Source organism: Mustela nivalis (genome assembly GCF_964662115.1).
Source record: "Mustela nivalis genome assembly, chromosome: 4".
NCBI classification, from domain to species: Eukaryota; Metazoa; Chordata; class Mammalia; order Carnivora; family Mustelidae; genus Mustela; species Mustela nivalis.
In genome coordinates, this window is record NC_139023.1 from 26,910,812 (window position 1) to 26,929,779 (window position 18,968).

The window sequence follows — 18,968 nt, forward strand, 5'->3', positions numbered from 1 at the left end:
ACAATTCAGACTGGTGCAAGAAACAGAAAAAGAAACATTTAAGGCTTGTCTTCAATTTGATACCTAATCAAGTCAGGAAAGAAGGTGCATTCTGAAGTCTTCACAAAGAAGGTAATGCTTCTTTTGGGTTTTGATGGACAGATAGATGAGACTCCTCCAGGTAAGCGTGGAGGGAAGGCTATTCTACACAAGGGAACCACGTGACCAAAGGCACTGAGCCTTGAATGAACAGCATCATTGACATAGAGCAGCCATTTTAAGTGTCAACTGAGGGAGTGGCCAGAGGAGAAACCAGAGAGGCAGCCTGGAGTCCGATTATAAAGGGAGATGTATGTTTTGCGGAGTTGCTTGGACCGCATTCAGTGTGTGCCTTGAGAATCTGAAGGATTTTGAGCAGGAGAGAATTGGAAATCTTTCTGAAAATGTATTAGTATCTCCTTTCTGCCTCAGTAGATAGAATATACAGAACAAAAATGAATCTTTTACTGATGATTAAAGGTCATTCAGTGATATCCTCAATGAGTATCGGTTCTCGTTTTACAAAGGAACACACTGGAAGGTGTGAGGACATGGCTCTCCTCTGTAGAGACCCAGGAAATATTTCTTTGAGATTAAAAAAAAAATCAAATTACTATGAACTTATTTTCTCTTAATTTGTCTCATTCTTGTTACTATTAATAAAGGGCCGGGGGAAGGAATTTTTGCAGATAACTTCTAGGAATTGGATTTTTCTTATCTTTACTGTAGAAAATCACTAGTTAATAGATACTATCCACTTAAGGGCTAAGTGAGGGGTAAAGTTGTGCCACTTTTGTGTGAAATATGTTATAACCATTTATTCTCCCTATTTATACATAAAGGTAAACCACCTCAAAGAACTACCAGTGAAGCCAGTAATTTTCTTTAGAAAAATTGTTACCATTTATATTGCAAATTCTGTTCAGTTCACTGTACACTTATATAGTGTACAATTTTTCTAAAGAAAATTACTGGCTTCACTGGTAGTTCTTTGAGGTGGTTTACCTTTATGTATAAATAGGGAGAATAAATGATTATAACATATTTCACACTTTAAAAGGGTTTTAAAAAGATATGTATGCAAGGATGTTAAAAAGCTTTAGTCAGGCTGGCACATTGGTAGAAGATTTCTTTTTATTTTTGATTTGTTTAAAATAATCGCTACATCCAAGGCGGGGCTTGAACTCACAACCCCCATGCTCTGCTGACTGAGTGAGCCAGCTAGGCACCTCTGGATATTTCTTTTTAAAGAGTGGGAACCTAGCTTAGAGTTGAGAAATAAATGTATGGGATAATATCCCTCTAAGGGGAAAATATAAATTGTACATTTCTGCAGGGACTGGTTCAGTAACATTGAACATGGTTTTGTTTTTTTGTTTTGTTTTAAGTTTTTTACATTAAAAAAAAATTATATATTTGCCAGAGATCACAAGTAGGCAGAGAAGCAGGCAGAGAGAGAGGAGGAAGCAGGCTCCCTGCTGAGCAGAGAGCCAGATGTGGGGCTCTATTCCAGGACCCTGGGATCATGACCTGAGCCGAAGGCAGAGCCTTTAACCCACTGAGTCAACCAGACAGCCCAAGTCTTTTACATTAAAAAAAAAAAAGATTTTGAGGGAGAGAGAGAGCATGAGTAGGGAGAGGAGAAATGAGAGAGAAAGTTGAATCTGAACTGAACACAGAGCCAGCCTCCAGGCTTGATGCTACAACTCTTGAGGTCATGACCAGAACTGAAATCAAAAGTCAGATGCTCAACCGACTGAGCCACCTGGGTGCTCAAATACTGAACATTCTTAAGAATGATTTGCTAATTGGAAGCTCTAGGTTTGCAGATTTTCTAAAATTTTCTTCTATGTAAATACTAATAGTAGTAGTAGGAGAGGAGGCTGGGTGTATGAGCTAAAAAGTGATAAACAATGCTGTTATGGGCAAGTGTGAAATAGAGAAAAAATAATATAAATTGTGTTTGTGAGGTGGTAATCTCAGCATGATTGGTTAAATGTAGGGAAGAGAACTTAGAGGTTACTGAAGACTGCCTTCTGGAGTTGCTGAGCCCAATGTGCTAGTGTAACAGAACAATATGAACATCACAGAACAGGTGCTTTACAAAGAACCTGAAAACATCACCTAGACCTTGAACAAAACCTGTAGCTGTATACACATCTGAAATCGTAGATGTCTTTATTTCCAGCAGATCATACTAGATGTTAGATATTAAAATACAGAATATTCTTATTCTATTTATAGTATAATTTAGAATGTCAGAACCCAGAAGCAGCCTCAAAGCTTGACAGCTGTATATCAGAAGAAAGCCAGTATTACTTTACCTTGACTATAGTTTAAAAAAAAAAAAAAAAAAAAAAAAAAAGGGCTAACAACCAAAAACCAAAATGGAATAGGCTGAAAATGGGGGTTTAGTTACAGACACTTAAGAGATTTATATTAGCATCTCTGAAGGCTATCCAAATATAACCTAGGTATTTCTTTGTCTCTTGCCCCCCTGTAGAAACACCTGAATGACCTACAGCCTTTCCCTGTGCTCACCCTTCTTAGGGATATGTCCATAAGATTTTTGAGCTGAACTCGCGGAAAAGTCATTTGAGCTACCGATGTTTATTCCCCCCATTCTGCCACTACACTCCCTTCTAGGGTACCGCTGAGAGCTGTCACTTTCTGGGCACCACTGGGGTCCACTGCGAATGCACTAAGTATCCTGAGGTCCGAAGGCTCTCAAAGCTCATCGGCAAACAGGGCCGGGACACTTACCCTTCCCTGGTGGGAAACCCACCAGGCTGTCGAAGAATTTTTCTTCTCCTAGGGGAGGTTTTGCTAAAAGGTCAAGCTTCCGATGCCAGACTCCCTCTTTCCCTCAAGGGATAGCTTTCTGGTGCCCGTTTGGGCTCAGCCTGGGCTCCCCCCGGCTCCATGACAAACGTCTTCTACTTCTACTTTGAGCTAGTCACGAGAGACATCACCTATTTAGTAATTTCAGAAGAGTAACTTAGCTTTCGTGGGGAACGCCAAGATAACACAAAAGACGTGAATTAAGCGGAACTTTTTAATGGAAATGGTTTAAATGGTTTTTTTCAATGAACGTTTGCGAGATGACCCCTCCAGGTTTGCAGATGCTTTTACCAAAGCCTTCGGCGCAGCGAGATGCCAGTGGAATCGACGGTGAGGGTAGAGTGGGCAGTGAGTGAAAACTTGAGCGAGTCTCAAGGGGAGTTAGGACCCGAATTTAGGTCTTCTAGCTCACTCTCACCCGTCCATTCACTAGACAGCGTGCTGGGGCTCCGCAGAATCCCAGTTCGCGATGTATTACCCAACTGGAGAAGATTTGGAATTTCTCTCCCCTCCCTTTCCTGCTTTCCCCAATACAGGCTGTGAGTTTGTCCACGACCCCTACCACCATTTAAAGGGACAGGCGCTTAGATGAAGGTAAAGCAGGGAGGACTTTGCAGCTGTATTTCACAAACCCGTAAAGGCAGAGCGATAATGGGTAAGGGGCGTGCAGACTAACTCCTTTCTTGCCCAATCAGGTACACAGGAAGATGTCCTTTTACCAATAAAAATAAAGTTCGCTTTCCGGAGGCGGGAGGGTGAGCCTTGACTGCCAGGTCTCCAAAGCAACGGTGGAGTAGAGGACAGAGAGTGATTAGAGGGAGGACCAACCCGGGGAAGGGGGCGGGGCGGGAGGGTGGGGCCGCGGTGAGCGGCGGCCAGCTGGGCCAGTGGAGTGCGAGGATTGCTGTTCCTGTTGTAGTGCTTGTCGCCAATCAGGAAGGCGAGGGGGTAGGCGGGGCGGGGAAGGGGTGGGAAGAGCTAGCAGCACCGCCGGGCGTTCGTCGGGCTCAGGGGGAGAGAGAGAAATCCGGTTAAAATCAGAGTCGGAGGTTTAACCACACATCGGTTCCGATCGGATTATTCCTTAAAGGGGACGCGCCATTGTCAAGAGAACGGAGCCCGGGGCCCGAGGGCGGGGACCGGCGGCGCCCGAGGAGCGAGGCAGCTGCACTTGGACTGGGGACGGGTAGGTGTTGCCGGGGGAAGGACGCTTCATTTCACTTTCTCTTCCAGCCCCGGGGCAGGCGCCGGGATGCCCGCCGACCGGCGGCCACAGCCCTGGCAGGAGACGAGGTCGCCGGCCCTCGCCCGGCTGCCCTTCCTGATGGGAGCCGAGGGGGAGGCGGGCCAGGATGGCTGGCAGGCTGCGCCGCCAGGGCAAAGACTCCTAACGGACGGTAGACGGCGGCGCAGCCCCCGCCTCAACCGAAAACCCGCCGGAGCGGCCGCGGGTCCTCGGGGAGCGCCGCGCGCCCCGCTCCCCCGCGCGCCGGGCTCCTCTCGCGCGCGCCGCTGGCCCGCGCGCCCCCTGCCCCTCGCGCGCCTCCCCTCGCGCGCCCCCTGCCCCTCGCGCGCCCGGCGCCCCTTCGCGCGCGCGGCTCCCCTCGCGCGCGCCGCCTCCTCGCCGACTCGCGGGAGCCGCCCCGCGGGGAGGAAGGCGGCTGCGGCCGGGCGGAGGGAGGCCGGCGGCCACGGCTTCGCCGGCCCGGATCGTGAAGGGAGGGCTGAGGAGCAAACTTGGCGCGGCCGCGGGAGGCCCCGGGCGGGAAGAGGCGCCGGGGGGACCCTTGGAACGCGCGGAGTCGCCGGCCCGGCCCAGCATTGTCCCTCTTTTCCTCCGCGCTCGTTTCTCCGCCCACTCTCCGCGGTCGCACCCCCAGACCCGGAGCCTGCGGGAGCCGGAGTCGGCCCCACGGACGCCGCAGCCCGGGCTCGCCGCGCGCCCGGGCCTGATGAGTGTCTTCGCCGACCGCCGTCTCCGCTCCCGCGCGGGCTGCCTGGGCGCTGAGCTCTTCTTGCAACTTTTCTTTGCGGGTTGATGGAAGTTGTGGCTTCCGGGCAGCAGGTTCTTTGGGCCGAGACTCTTCCTCCTTTCCGGTGAGGGTGATTTCTAGGGCGAACTGGTTCTTGATTGCTGTCGATCGTTCTTCCATCCCAGTTTCATTCCTGGGCACCTACAATCGCTTCCCCCATGGATTTGCAATTATACCGGAGCATTAGCCTCTCTCAGGCCAAGATAATAGAAGAGAGAGAGGGAGAGAGAGAGAGAGGGAGAGAATAGGGAGCTATGTTGACGAGGAGCAGAAACTCTCTACGTAGAGCTGAATTTGCCTTAACCTTTGAACTGCAAAGTTACCTCGACTTATTGGCGGAGCTTCTTTTGGAATGAAAACAGCAACAACAAAACCAGTCTACTAGGTTGCTAGGGTCAGTAGGATTAGCAAAAAAAGTATTTTTGGGGGGGGCGATAAACTTAGTTTTTTGTAAAGTGCTGTTCTGCCTAGCAGGTATCCACCACAGAGTTAATTTCTGGTACTGAGCTCATGGGCATCATAATTAGTAACAACAGCTTTTACTATTGATAAAACAAGAGATTTTTTTCTCATCCTGAGCATTATCGCTCTGCTATAACTGCCAATACTTGCTAAAGAAATCATTTAGGAACAGCACAGCCCTTGTTAGAGACCTTATTTAGAAAAGGAATGTTTTCATAAGCATTCATTTTTGACAGTTTCTTCTTGAGCAATACTTTGTAGAGTACTTGCATGTGCAAGTTACAAGCCTATAAACAAAGTAACAGTGGGTGTGTTACTCTGTAGTCTTTTTTGTTGTTGCTTTTGCTACTCATTATCAAAAATAGCACTCCATCCTGTCTTCCCTTCTGAGTTATTTTGTAAAATTATTTCTTTGGAAGAGTGAATTTTGTTGGAATGCCTGGCCCAGTGGTTTGGTTTTTTTTTTTTTTCTTTTTTCTTTTTTCTTTTTTTTTTCTTTTAAAGCAATACTAACAACTTCCAGAAGGGTTCCTTGATTAACTCACTGGTAACTTTCTGAGTGGTGTGGAACCTTATCAGTTCACAGGCTCAGCAATAACAAGAAAGGAGAAACTGGGCAGACTGAAAGCCAATTCTGGATAATAATATTTGAGAAGTACTCTGTTCTTCCCACAGAATTTAGGAAGTGTAGGCAAACATGTTCTTTTGTAGTAATCTTGATGGTATCTGGCATTGTTACACCTATATTCCGCTCCTCCCTCCCCTTTGATCCTCTTCTGTGATAAGGATGTCAGGCCAGTTTGCTGGCATAATCTCCCTTTCTATCTCATAATACAGTTGAGTAGAAAATTAAAACAAGTTTCCAAATTTCGATCTTTGTTTACTTCTACAAACAATAGAGGAGAGAATTTCTGAACTTTAAAAAGAGCACATTCAGAAAGAATTATCTTTGAAACAGCTAGGCTATGCTTCCTGGAAAACATTTTTCCTTTGTGCTTTTCATATTGTTTTAAACACATTGTCTTATGTATACACATTGCCAAGACATTTCTTGAGTTTTGAACTGTCCCTTGAGATCCTTGGGAACTAGCACTGTCCTTCATTTCTCTGCAAACCCACCGTGTCACAATAAATGTGTTGTCTTAGGACTTTGTGACAAAGAAAGATAATGTTCTATAAAGGCTGCTTGAGAGATTTAACTTTTTTTTTTTTTTAAGATTTTATGTATTTATTTGACAGAGATCACAAGTAGACAGAGAGGCAGGCAGAGAGAGAGGAGGAGGAAGCAGGCTCCCTGCTGAGCAGAGAGCCTGATGCAGGGCTTGGTTGCAGGACCCTGAGATCATGACCTGAGCCTAAGGCAGAGGCTTTAACCTACTAAGCCACCCAGGTGCCCCAAACTTTTTTTTTTTTTTTTTTTTTATAACAAGCACCCTTTCTGAACAAGTCACACTAAAGCAGAGCAACTAGTTTAGTGTCTATGGGTAGATATTACTAGTCTAGATGCTTTTTGTTCTCTTTGCAAAAATGTGTTTTAATTATTTATAGTATCTGTTCCCAGACACCTTTTGTGTTAGTGATATCTTATTGTCACAGGTATTAGAACTAGGTTTAGCCTGTCAACCGTATCTGTTGAGTATGTATTTATTTAAGAAGTATTACGGAAAGATAAGATAGAAATGGATTACAGTTATTGCTTTCAAAGGTATAACAGTTTAATGGGAAGACACAATATTATCAGCCATAGGAAGAAGAGTGCATATCTCAGCACAGTAACAAGTGCAAAGTGACAGTTACGCAGGATTCATGCCCAAATGGTAAAAGAATAGTGGAATAATAGAAGAAATCTAGGTGAGGTGGGAAAGTTCTCATTGCTTTATATAGCAGGTTTTACATTTTAAAAGAAATTTTGAAAGATAAAGTATGTTTGGAGGTTGGCTTAGTGTATGTTCTCTACTTGAACTATTTTTATTTATAAAATATTTTTTTGGGGCAGAGCATGTGTTCTGAATTTCAACTGTTGTTACCTCACTAGAGAGATCATCCATCTAACCCAGCTCAAATGTCACCTTGTCTGCAAGCTTCTCTTCATCTAACCATAAGTGATTGGTCTTTCTTCTTGCTCTTATAAAACCCTTTTACAGCACAGACCATGTTCGGACTTACAGTATGGTTATGTTTTTATTTTCTGCATTAGAATGTAGACTTTGCCAAACCATTAACAAAAGTTGGAGGTACTCCCGTATTTATTTATTTGTTTGTTTATTTTTTACTGTTGCCTAAAGTGCTTGAGCACTTTTGTTATCCCACCAGTATTCTAGAAAACCATAAGCTATAAAGAAGTTCAAATTGTTTTACTTGGGGAAAGTGTGTGTGTGTGTGTGTATGTGTGTGTGTGAGTGTGTGTGTGTTTAGTGGTAAACTATTTTTTTTCCCTTATCACCAGAGCTTTGCATGCTCTTGAGTACAAGGCTACCACTGTATGTGTTCAAAACATTTCAAAAACTGGTCAAAACCTGTGTCCCTGAACAGTTTTACCTGCCTTTACCCTGACATACTTTTGGAGTACATACTCCTAAGCTTAATCTCTTCTCATTTCTTGATTCTTTTAATCTCTAGAGAGCATTAAAAATTGTTTGGAGCCTGCCAACAGGCACTTCTCATAGTAGCCCAAGGAGGAATGTGGGAAGACATTTCTTCATGATCAAATCACATATGGATTACTCAAACCTCCTGTTGCTCCTTGTGAAAAGGGAGCTACAATTTGGGCAGATGATGTAGGTGATAAGATTCTATTGTTCTAGGTGCTTCTGTAAACTAGCCTGGGGGAAAAATATTTTCTAAAGGTTCCTAAATAGGAATCCCAGCTGTAAGCAGCCAATTGGCTTAATAAGCTAAGAAATCTCCACTCATTTGTCAAATTTTCATTGAGAACTGCACCTACTTTGTGTACCTTGCCTAGTATTGAAGGTCAGATTAAGTCTGCTTCTGCCACAAGTTGTGAGCTTAGACTGGTACATGTGGATTAAAAATAATGTAAAAAGTGCACACCTAGGTGAATTTATTATTCACTTTTGTTTATTGTTCTGCATAGCTTCTTCCAAAGTACACTAGCAAACAAACATGTCTTCCATTTGACGTGGGTAGGAGTTCATGCACACTGTTAAATAAGTCTGTGAGTTCTGGATTTTTTTTTTTTTTTTTTTTACTTAAAGCCTGTTCTTGTGGGGCAGAATATTTCTGAAATTCTGCAAACATAAATGTGTCTTTTTCTCACACCCTACAAGTGTTATCTGTTTCAAAGACCGGCATTATGAGACTACAGTACCTATATGCTAGCAGATAACTGGTAGATGCCTTTTTCAGGGTTTTTTTTTTTTTTAATATATTATGAAAATAACCATTTTGAAAAGCCACTTACATAAAAATACTGTGTGAATTGTTTTTAACTTTTATAAAATATACTGCCCTCCACCTCTCCCCGTGTGTCTGCTGCTTGCTGTTTGTATCTGTGGGGAGGGAACTGGATTGTTAATAAAGGGACTGTGTAGGACTGTCAGTGATGAGGTCGGCCAGGTCAGGAAGAATATCTGACAGAGGGCTATATCCTATGGAGTTTGACCATAATGCAGTAATTAGGATTTGTCAGCTTTTGCAAAGAGTTAAAATTTTAAAATAACAGGGTCACCTGGCTGGCTCACTTGGTGGGGCATGTGAGTCTTGGTCTCAGGGTTGTGAGTTTGAGCCTTGAATTGGGTGTGGAGCTTGCTTAAAAATGAAATATTAATGGGTGCCTGGGTGGCTCAGACCATAAAGTGTCTGCCGTCTGCTCAGGTCATGATGCCGGAGTTCTGGGATGAGTTCTCCATCAGGCTGCTTGCTGGCACGGCGGAGGGGGGGGGGTGTCTGCTTCTCCCTCTCCTTTTGTCCCTCCCCCCTGCTCATGTGCACGTGTGCTCTCTCTCTCAGATAAATCTTTAAAAAAAAATAGAAAAAAAGTTTTTTTAATTTTTAATTTTTTTTTTTTTTTTTTTTTAAGAAGGAAAAATAAGGGAGAGACAGCCAGAGAGGGAACATAAGCTGGGGGAGTAGGAAGGGGAGAAGCAGGCTTCCTGCAGAGCAAGGAGCCTGATCCCAGGATGCTGGGATCATGACCTGAGCTAAAGGCAGATGCTTAATGACTGAGCCACCCATAAGCCCCTTAAAAAAAAAAAATCTTTAAGAAGTTAAAAAAAAAAAATGAAGGGCTCTATGGAGATGTAGTAATTTACATATCATACAGTTCACCTGTTTAAAGTATACAATTCAAGGGCACCTGGGTGGCTCAGTCCCTTACATGGCTTGCTCTTGATTTCAGCTCTCATGACACCAGGATTGTGAGATCTAGACCCATATCTAACCCATATTGAGCTCCTGCTCAGTGGAGTCTGCTTTTTTTTCTCTCCCTCCCTTTCTGCCCCTTTTCCTGCTCCCATACCCACGCACTTCCTCACATAAATAAATCACTATAAATTAATTAAATCTTTAAAAAAGAAGTAAAGTGTTCAGGTCAGAGGTTTTTAGTGTATTCCAGAGTTATTAGCCACCACTACAAAGAGTTTTACAACTTTTGCATTCACCTTCCCCATCTCCCTCACCAGCCCCAGCGAACCATTGATTTCCCTTCCATCTCCATGTGTTTGTCCATTCTGGACACTGAATATAAGTGAAAGATAGCATTTTAATAAATGTGCATTTCCATATAAACTGGTCCCTTTCAATGTGTGTAAATCCTAGGAGGGGAGAGATTCTTTCAACTGTATGTGCAGCTCCCAAGTTTAGAAGGATTTGAAGAGGTGGTTTATCTACAATCCTTATTCTACCGAAGCCTGCAGAGTGATGGGCAAAGAGATTTTTTTTCCCTTATGAAAATCCCAACATTCGGGCGCCTGGGTGGCTCAGTGGGTTAAGCCGCTGCCTTCGGCTCAGGTCATGATCTCAGGGTCTTGGGATCGAGTCCCCTGCTTCCTTCTCTCTCTCTCTGCCTGCCTGTCTACTGTGATCTCTCTCTGTCAAATGAATAAATAAAATCTTTAAAAAAAAAAAAAAGAAAATCACAACATTCATTTTTTTTTTAAACATTTTATTTATTTATTTGACAGACAGAGATCACAAGCAGGCAGAGAGGCAGGTAGAGAGAGAGGAGGAAGCAGGCTCCCTGCTGAGCAGAGAGCCCGATGCGGGGCTCGATCCCAGAACCCTGGGATCATGACCTGAGCCGAAGGCAGAGGCTTTAACCCACTGAGCCACCCAGGCGCCCCACAACATTCATTTTGGTGACAGTTTTTTATATTCATTTAATCATGTGGTGGCTCTCAACAAGTAAATAATTTATGTCTCAAATTTCTGCCTGCTGGACCTACAGAAAGGATAGTACTTTTTAAAAAAAAGTTGAGCAGTGCCTGGTCGGCTCAGTCAGTTACGCGGCCAACTCTTGATTTCATCTCAGGTCATGGTCTTGGGGTCCTGGGTCGGAGCGCTGTATAAGGCTCCCTGCTTAACAGGGAGCCTGCTTGGATTCTCTCTCTCCCTATCCCTTTAGAGCTCATGCTCTAAAATAAATAAATGAATCTTTAAAAAAAAAAAAAAGTTGAAAATACTTAGCAAGTTCTTTTTTTTTTTTTTTTTTAAGATTTTATTTTTAAGTAATCTCTGTACCTAACGTGGGGCTTGAACTCACAACCCTGAGACTGAGGTACGTGCCCTACAGATTAAGCCAGACCAGACGCCGCTTTAGTAAGTTCTGATCATTGCTGGTGTAATGTGATGCTTTACCTTATTGGTCCAAAATGTTTTGCTCCTGCTGTGGCACTTACCATTTATTTGATCAAAACTAGTGCTGTGTGGGTTCATGGCAGTGAACTTTTATTGCTCCCGTGTGGCGCTGGTGACCCAACTTGAAAGCACTTAATAAATGCTTAATGATTGCCTGATCACTATGATTATAGATATTTTCATTAGCTCTACTAGTCCTTATTTGTCATTTTGAAATCATAATGTTAGCTAATTTATAATAATTTATAAATAAATAACAATTCATACATAATAAAATAAATATAATTAAATATATAGGTATATAATCTAAATAAAATAAATAATTTCTAAATAATAGCTAAATTGAGTGCTTACCAAGTATTGTGATAAGTACTCAAATGTACTATTTTTTTTTAAAGATTTTATGTATTTATTTGACAGAAAGAGATCACAAGTAGGCAGAGAGTCAGGCAGAGAGAGAGAAGGAAGCAGGCTCCCTGCTTAGCAAGGAGCCTGATGCAGGGCTCAATCCCAGGACCCTGAGACCATGACCTGAGCCAAAGGCAGATGCTTAACCCACTGAGCCACCCAGGTGCCCCTTCAATGTATTGTCTTTTAAGGTTAAAAGGATGCAATTTATTTTTGAGAATTTCCTGAAATTTACTCCACGGATTATAGTTTTACAGGTTTCTGATCATTTCTTTGTCTTTTTAACATTTTTGAGTGAGGGGCGTCTGGTGGTTCAGTCGGTTAAGCATCTGTGTTCAGCTCAGGTCTGATTCCAGGATTCTGGGATGGAGCCCTGCCTAGGCTCCCTGCTCAGTGGGGAGTCTGCTTTTCCCTCTCTCTCTGCCTGCTGCTCCCCCTGCTCATGCTCTCTGTCAAATAAATAAATAAAATCTTAAAAAATGAAAGATTTTTTTGAATGACTGTTTTTGGTTAGACCTAAGACACTTTGATGCTGCTGCTTTCTTGATCTTTCCAGGAGATAAGATTTTCACCGGCTGCTTCCCGCTGTTAGGTGACAGCAATCTATCTCTAGTTCAGAGCATCTATACCTCAGAGGGGTTGAAGTGTTGTGTTATGTTTTGTTTAGTTTATTCATGGGCATCTGGGAATTGATGAGGAAAGGATAGTAGTTACACTCACTGCAATGCAGCCTCATGTTTTAATTCATAAAATATTCACATGTGTGCTTTGTTGCCCGAGTAAATTGCAGCATAATAGTTCAACTTCTCAGGATTCCATGTTTTGTTTTGTTCTGTTTGGTGTTTTGGTGTGTCTTTGTTTCATGGTAAAATTCAGATGTGACGGAATTTAGTTCAGTACTAAAGAATGCTGGGAAGATCATTTAATACAATTTTTAGTTTTGTGTGTCTGTTTAAAAATAGAAGATGGATTATGCTGTTTATAATCCTGGTTAAAGAATATCACTGTGGTGGTTCCTTTTGTGTGTCTTGGGCAGCGGTGAACACACGATGATTTATTTGCAGAAAAGCACTGGCCATTAGCTTCCTCAGTTATCAGTCTACAGACCACCACTGGTGGTCAGACCGTGGCTTGTTCACTTGTCGGCGAAACTCTTCCTTTCTAAATCATGTTGGTTTGGGGATCGGTTTGCGTATTACTTTACTGTTAGCTCTATCTCTCTGCTCTCATTATGCCTGCTTACTGTACCTACCATGCCTTTCTAATAATTTGGTGTGCCATGAGTAGAGCCCATAAACACACTTGTGGAACGGTGGATAAAAATACTAGAAAGTTCTGAAGAACGAGCCAAAGAAGCATAGGGCTTTAATACTAGGACCTTGTTATATTGATTTTCACTGCTTGGAGGACTCTTGGCTTCTTTCCTGGTTTTGGACTCTGTTTCAGGTAGGTGGTGTCTCTGGATAGCAGGTGGTGTAGTAGGGTGGTACCTTGTAGATGTTTAGCTTCCACTGAATAATAGACCTTTTAAAATTCTGTCCTACTCAGTCTAACTCAAGTGGATGGCGAATAAATAAGTGGATGGGAAAAAGGAAAAGTTCTTTCTTGGATGTCTTGATATTCTTTTTTTTTTTTTTTTTTAATATTTTATTTATTTATTTGACAGACGGAGATCACAGAGAAGCAGGCAGAGAGAGAGGAGGAAGCAGGCTCCCCGCTGAGCAGAGAGCCCCATGTGGGGCTCGATCCCAGGACCCTGGGATCATGACCTGAGCCGAAGGCAGAGGCTTTAACCCACTGAGCCACCCAGGCGCCCCGATATTCTTTTGTTTTAAGATTTTTTTTTTATGTATTTCGGAGAGAGCATGAAGTAGGGGAAGGGTAGAGGGGGAGGGAGAGGCCGACTCCCCACTGAGCAGGGAGCCTGACATGGGGCTCCATCCCAGGACCCTGAGATCATGACCTGAGCTGAAGGCAGAGGCTTGACTGACTGAGCCACCCAGGTGTCCTGGATATCTTGATATTTTACATCTTGAGAGAACTGTCGTGATCCCCAAGCTTGTACACCAGGATATTTGAATGCACTGGTGCCTGCTTGCAATACAGAGCCTCATACAGTTCCATGAGCAGAAGGTAGAGGCCTTCAATGACATAGAGGCTGCATGCAAAATAGCCACCTTTGCCTAGTATCTGGATATTTCTATTTCAACTGGATCTTTTGGCAGTCTGTTTTCTTTGAGGCAAAATTGTCTGTGTAGGTGCTGTTTTCTATGTCTGTGTTAATGATAACTTGGACTATGTGTTATATTTAATATTCCTGGCAATCATGAAACTTCGGTATACTTTCAGTAAATACTGGTTAGAGTTTAGTCATGCATTTCTTGTAGGTTGCTGCACTTTTCCCTGTTGTAGAACTCATGGAGTTACAGTGTTTTCAGAGCTGGAATGTCTTGGGAATGATCTGATAGAATTCTTATGTCTTGTGGATGACAATGAGATTGTGACTTGTTTAAACGGTGGGTAGAATAGAGTTCTTTTTGATTTTCAGTCCAGTGCCTGTCCTGTTTTTGTGTATGCTTCCCTAAGTAAAACTCTGAAGTGATAGATAGAATCTCGACTTTTGTAGCTTCTGTAACAGAAGTCTGCACGTTTGTTTTGGTCATACTCCAAGAACTATGTCTGCATTCTCCATATGTATGTTTGTTGTAAACTATATATTACCTATAGTATACATAGTAAGATGTTCGTAAGAAACGAGATAAAGATGAAAAAACATCATAGAACACTTTAAAATGTATTATTTTCATGTTTTTGATTCCACTTAAAATATTAGTAATTTTAAAAATAAGTATGACTGAATGTCATCACTCAAAGAAACTTTATTTTGGGGGACCTGGGTGGCTCAGTGGGTTAAAGCCTCTGCCTTCTGCTCAGGTCGTGATCTCAGGGTCCTGGGATCGAGCCCTGCATCGGGCTCTCTGCTCAGAAGGGAGCCTGCTTCCTCCCACCCCCCTCTCTGCCTGCCTCTCTGCCTACTTGTGATCTTTGTCTGTCATATAAATAAATAAAATCTTAAAAAAAAAACCTTTATTTTAAAATAACTATAGACTCATAGGAAATTGTGAAAACAGTGCAGGGAGTGTGTGTAACTTTCGTTCAGCTTCCCCAGTGTAATATCTTACATAACATTAACAATCATGTTTAATCAGGAAACTGGCATTGGAATAATACTGTTAAGTAGCCATATTTAGTTTTCATGGTTTTTAGTGCACTCATTCGTGTGTGTGTGTGTGTGTGTATGTGTAGTTTTGTGCAGTTAATAACATTTCATGTCTAGATTCGTTTCACTACCACCACAATCAAGATACAGCACTGTTCCATCACTGCCAAGAAACTCCCCCATGCAGCTCAAGGTCCCCTCCACTCCCCCCGTCCCTGTTTACTGGCAACCACTCTTTGTTCTATCTCTATAATTGTGTCATTTTGAGAATGTTACATAAATGGAATCCAACTGTATCTTTTCGAGATTGACTTTTTTCCACTCAGCACAATGCCCTAGAGAACCTTGCAAGCTAACCAGTGTAGCGGTAGTTCATTTCTTTGGATTGCTGAATAGTATTTGTTGTATGGCTGTTCTGCCGTATGCAGTTTGACTACTCACCTGTCGAAGAACACACAAGTTGTTTCCAGTTTTTGGCTGTTATGAATAAAGCTGCTGTGAACATTCATGTATAGGTTTTTAGGTGAACATAAGTTTTCATTTCCCTGGGGTAAATGCCCAAGAGTGCAGTTGTTGGGTCATATTGTAAGTGAATGATTAATTTTATAAGAAACTGCCAGACTGTTTTCCAGAGTGTCTGTATGTTCTCACTAGCTATGTGTGAAAGATTTGGTTTCTCCATACACTTGTCAGAATTTGGTATTTTCACTTTTTTTTTTTTTTTTTTTTTACATTAGTGATTCTAAGTAGTTGTGTAGTGGTAGCTCACTGTGGTTTTAATTTGCCTTTCCCTAATAGGCAAATTGTTTTCCTAATGAGCAAATTGTATTGTTCATCATTGTTGAGCTTTGAGAGTTCTTTCTAGCATCTAGATATAAACCCTTTGTCAGATGCATGATTGGCAAAATTTTCTTCCCATCCAAGCTTGTATTTCCATCCTCTTAACTGGGTATCTTAGAGAGCAAAAAAGTTTAAAATTTTCATATACTGCATCTAAACATTTTTTTTTTTTCATTTATGAATTGTGCTTTTCTTTTTTTTTTTCTTTTTTTTTTTTTTTAAAGATTTATTTATTTGTCAGAGAGAGAGCGAGCGAGAGCGAGCACAGGCAGACACAGTGGAAGGCAGAGTCAGAGGGAGAAGCAGGCTCCCTGCGGAGCAAGGAGCCCGATGTGGGACTCGATCCCAGGACGCTGGGATCATGACCTGAGCCGAAGGCAGCTGCTCAACCAACTGAGCCACCCAGGCGTCCCATGAATTGTGCTTTTCATGTCATGTCTGTGGATTCTTCATCCAGTCCTAGGTCTTAAAGATTTTTTTCCCCTATGTTTTCTTCTAAAAGTTATATAGTTCACAAGATAATCATTCTTTTACCTTACAGTTTTGGTAGAGCACTGTTATTGGTAATAGACATTTGGCAGTTCCTTCATTTTCTTGTTGTGTGCTTGTATTTGCTTTATTTATTTATTTTTTGAAAATATTTTATTTATTTATTTGACAGAGATCACAAGTAGGCACAGAGGCAGGCGGGTGGGGGTGGGGGGGGAAGCAGGCTCCCTGCTGAGAGCCTGATTTGGGGCTGGATTCCAGGATCCTGGGATCATGACCTGAGCTGGAGACAGAGGCTCTAACTCACTGAGCTACCCAGGAGCCTCATGTATTTTGCTTTATTATGTTTAATCTGCCTTTCTTTGCAAAAAACCCTTTCTTATTTATTATAGGGATAGCTAAATATCCAATTCTGACAGTTTATATTTATTTCTTTAAATTTTAAACATTTTAATTCCAGTGTGGTAGATATCCAGTGTTAATATTCATTTCAGGTGTGCAATATATGATTCAACGCTTCCATATATTATTCAGTGTTCATCAAGAGAAGTGTATTCTTTAATCCCCATCACCTGGTTCACCTCCCGCCCACCATCCTCCCCTTTCTCGCCCCCCCCCCCCCCGCCCCAGCAAGCACCAGTTTGTTCTCAGTAACTAAGAGTCCGTTTTTTGGTTTGTCCCTCTCTCTTTGCCTTTGTTCATTTACAAAAAATCTTTTAAAACCCATTCGTGGGTGACATGATAATTCTACCGAGATCTGCAGATGTGCTTACTTGGGCCCAAGGAAGCTGCAGGATGTTGGAGTTTGCTAAAAGTGAGCCCACAGGTGAGGGCATCACAAACAGCCCCTCCTGGGTGCAGAGGGGCTGGCTTTCCTTTAGGGGACATTTACCTACTGGAATTCTGAGTGTGTGTTCAGGGCCACAAACAAAAGAAGAGATTTCATCCGGAGATGAGGTACTTAGAGTTGTTAGAAGAGCCTAACAGTTGCTCTGGGATGGTGACACACAGGGAACCTATAAGGGGAGCTCAGAGGGCATCCCTGCCCCTGAACCGGGACCCAGAGCTTGGGCTCCCTCAACAGCTGCTGCTCCAGACACCCTGAAAACTGCCCGACACGTCAGAGCTGCAAGTCAGGACTAGGAGGGCAGAGCGAGAAACCGCTGGTGGCCCGCCACACGGCTGCTCACCATCCAGGAGGCCAGAGAACGGACCCTGAAATGATGCTATGGTGAGGTGTTGTATGCCCATGACTCTGCTTGCCCCCACACTGCCAAAAATGGTGCCTTTCTGGTCGCCTCTAGGTAGACGGGAGGTCAAGTGCACCAAAATGTGGGACGGGCATTCTTTTCCAACGCGCCCGGCCACAAGGCTGATACCGCCTGCGCAGGACCAGAGAGGGTGCTGGTGTCGTTTTCATACACTGAATATGAAAGCACAGTTTCCAGTTGAAGATAGCACGCGTATGTTCAGTCTTAGAGTATTTTCTTTTCACGCCAGCAGCATGATCACCTTGCCTCTGTGGGCACATGTACCCCACTTTGAACTTTAATACCTTCTGCATTTCCAAGTAGTAGGAACAGAGTAGGTCTGGTATGCTTGCTTTTTTTTTTTTTCCTCAAATACTTGAACTTATCTGAATATTTCCCAGTTTCTAAAACCATATCTATCCTAGGGGCATCTGGCTGGCTTAGTCAGTAGAACATGAGACTCTTGATCTCAGGGTGGTGAGTTCAAGCCCTACACTGGGCATAGAGCTTACTTTGAAACAAACAGAAAACACCCACGTCTTTCCATTTTATAAATATATAAAAGTATAAAATGTTACTGTTTTGGGAAACCCTCATTAAATCAGTCAACATAATTTTTCCTTACTGTTGGGACCCGAGCCTTCTCTCTAACACCCATGTCTTCCCAGCTGTCCTTGGAGAATAATGTACAAGAGTTGGGTTTTTTCTTAGAACTGTGCTTTGGTGCCAGAGGCCCTACAGCCAACTGTCATCATTACTTTGGTATCTATTTGTCAAAAATAATTAAAGTTTGGTTTGTTTTATTGCATACTTCAGATTTTTATTCCTGGGCGTAGCAAATTTTGGCACCAACTCAAAAGTGAGACATACAGATATCCTTGAGAAGACTAGTTTGCTATGGTCTGTGATGGCAACAGATTTAAAATGCAATAAAATAAGTTGTATGAAAAATTTTGAGTATGTGTTCATGTGCCTTTTTCTAGTGAGAGGTCCATAGGTTTATCAGATTTCAAAAGCAGAGCCCATGATCCTGAGAAGACTAAGAATGGCTGCCCTAGAGGTGAAAGTTCAATCAAGACATTTGCCAACAATTGAACACCGAATCTTTTGCTGTCAGTCGCAGACTGTTTCCCTGATCTCTGTCCCGAGTCTGTAGCCTTTTTTAAGGACATATAAAGAAAATTATTGCTACTCAAGTGTTTAGGGGAGAGCGAAGGACTACCACAAGAGTTCATTATTAAATGAGGGTGGCTAGCTGGGGCTCAGTTATATTGTCCCAGTAATCATTTTTGTCAAAAAGAATCCATTCCCGTATGGTTGATGGGATCCTGAAAAATGATGGGTTTTATGTGTCAAGATATCTTAAAACATTGATAATCTCTAATCCAATATGTTTTGCCTTAGGGAATCTATCTGAATTTTTGAAATAGTTATAAAAATAATTTATAACTTCACATCTGGGGCCTAAAATTATATAATTTAGAGGGGAATCGACAAATCACATAATTTTAGCCTTGCTTCTTAACATTCTATCATACGAGCTCTTCTCATAGACCAAAGCCTAGATGGAACCGAGGTGGCATGGCAGAGATT

General features: G+C 42.6%; 1 protein-coding gene across 6 annotated transcripts in view; it reads left to right on the plus strand.

Moving 5' to 3' along the window:
- Window positions 1-3,800: 3,800 nt before the first annotated feature.
- Window positions 3,801-18,968, plus strand: part of FRYL (FRY like transcription coactivator) — a 255,767-nt gene continuing 240,599 nt past the window's right edge. For 3 of the 6 annotated variants that reach the window (XM_082728351.1, XM_082728342.1, XM_082728345.1), the window contains exon 1: window positions 3,819-4,045. The gene's annotated coding sequence lies outside the window, so the exon portion shown is untranslated. Of the gene's footprint in view, window positions 4,046-18,968 lie in introns of all 6 variants that reach the window. The other 3 variants (XM_082728344.1, XM_082728341.1, XM_082728352.1) reach the window with 3 other exon arrangements.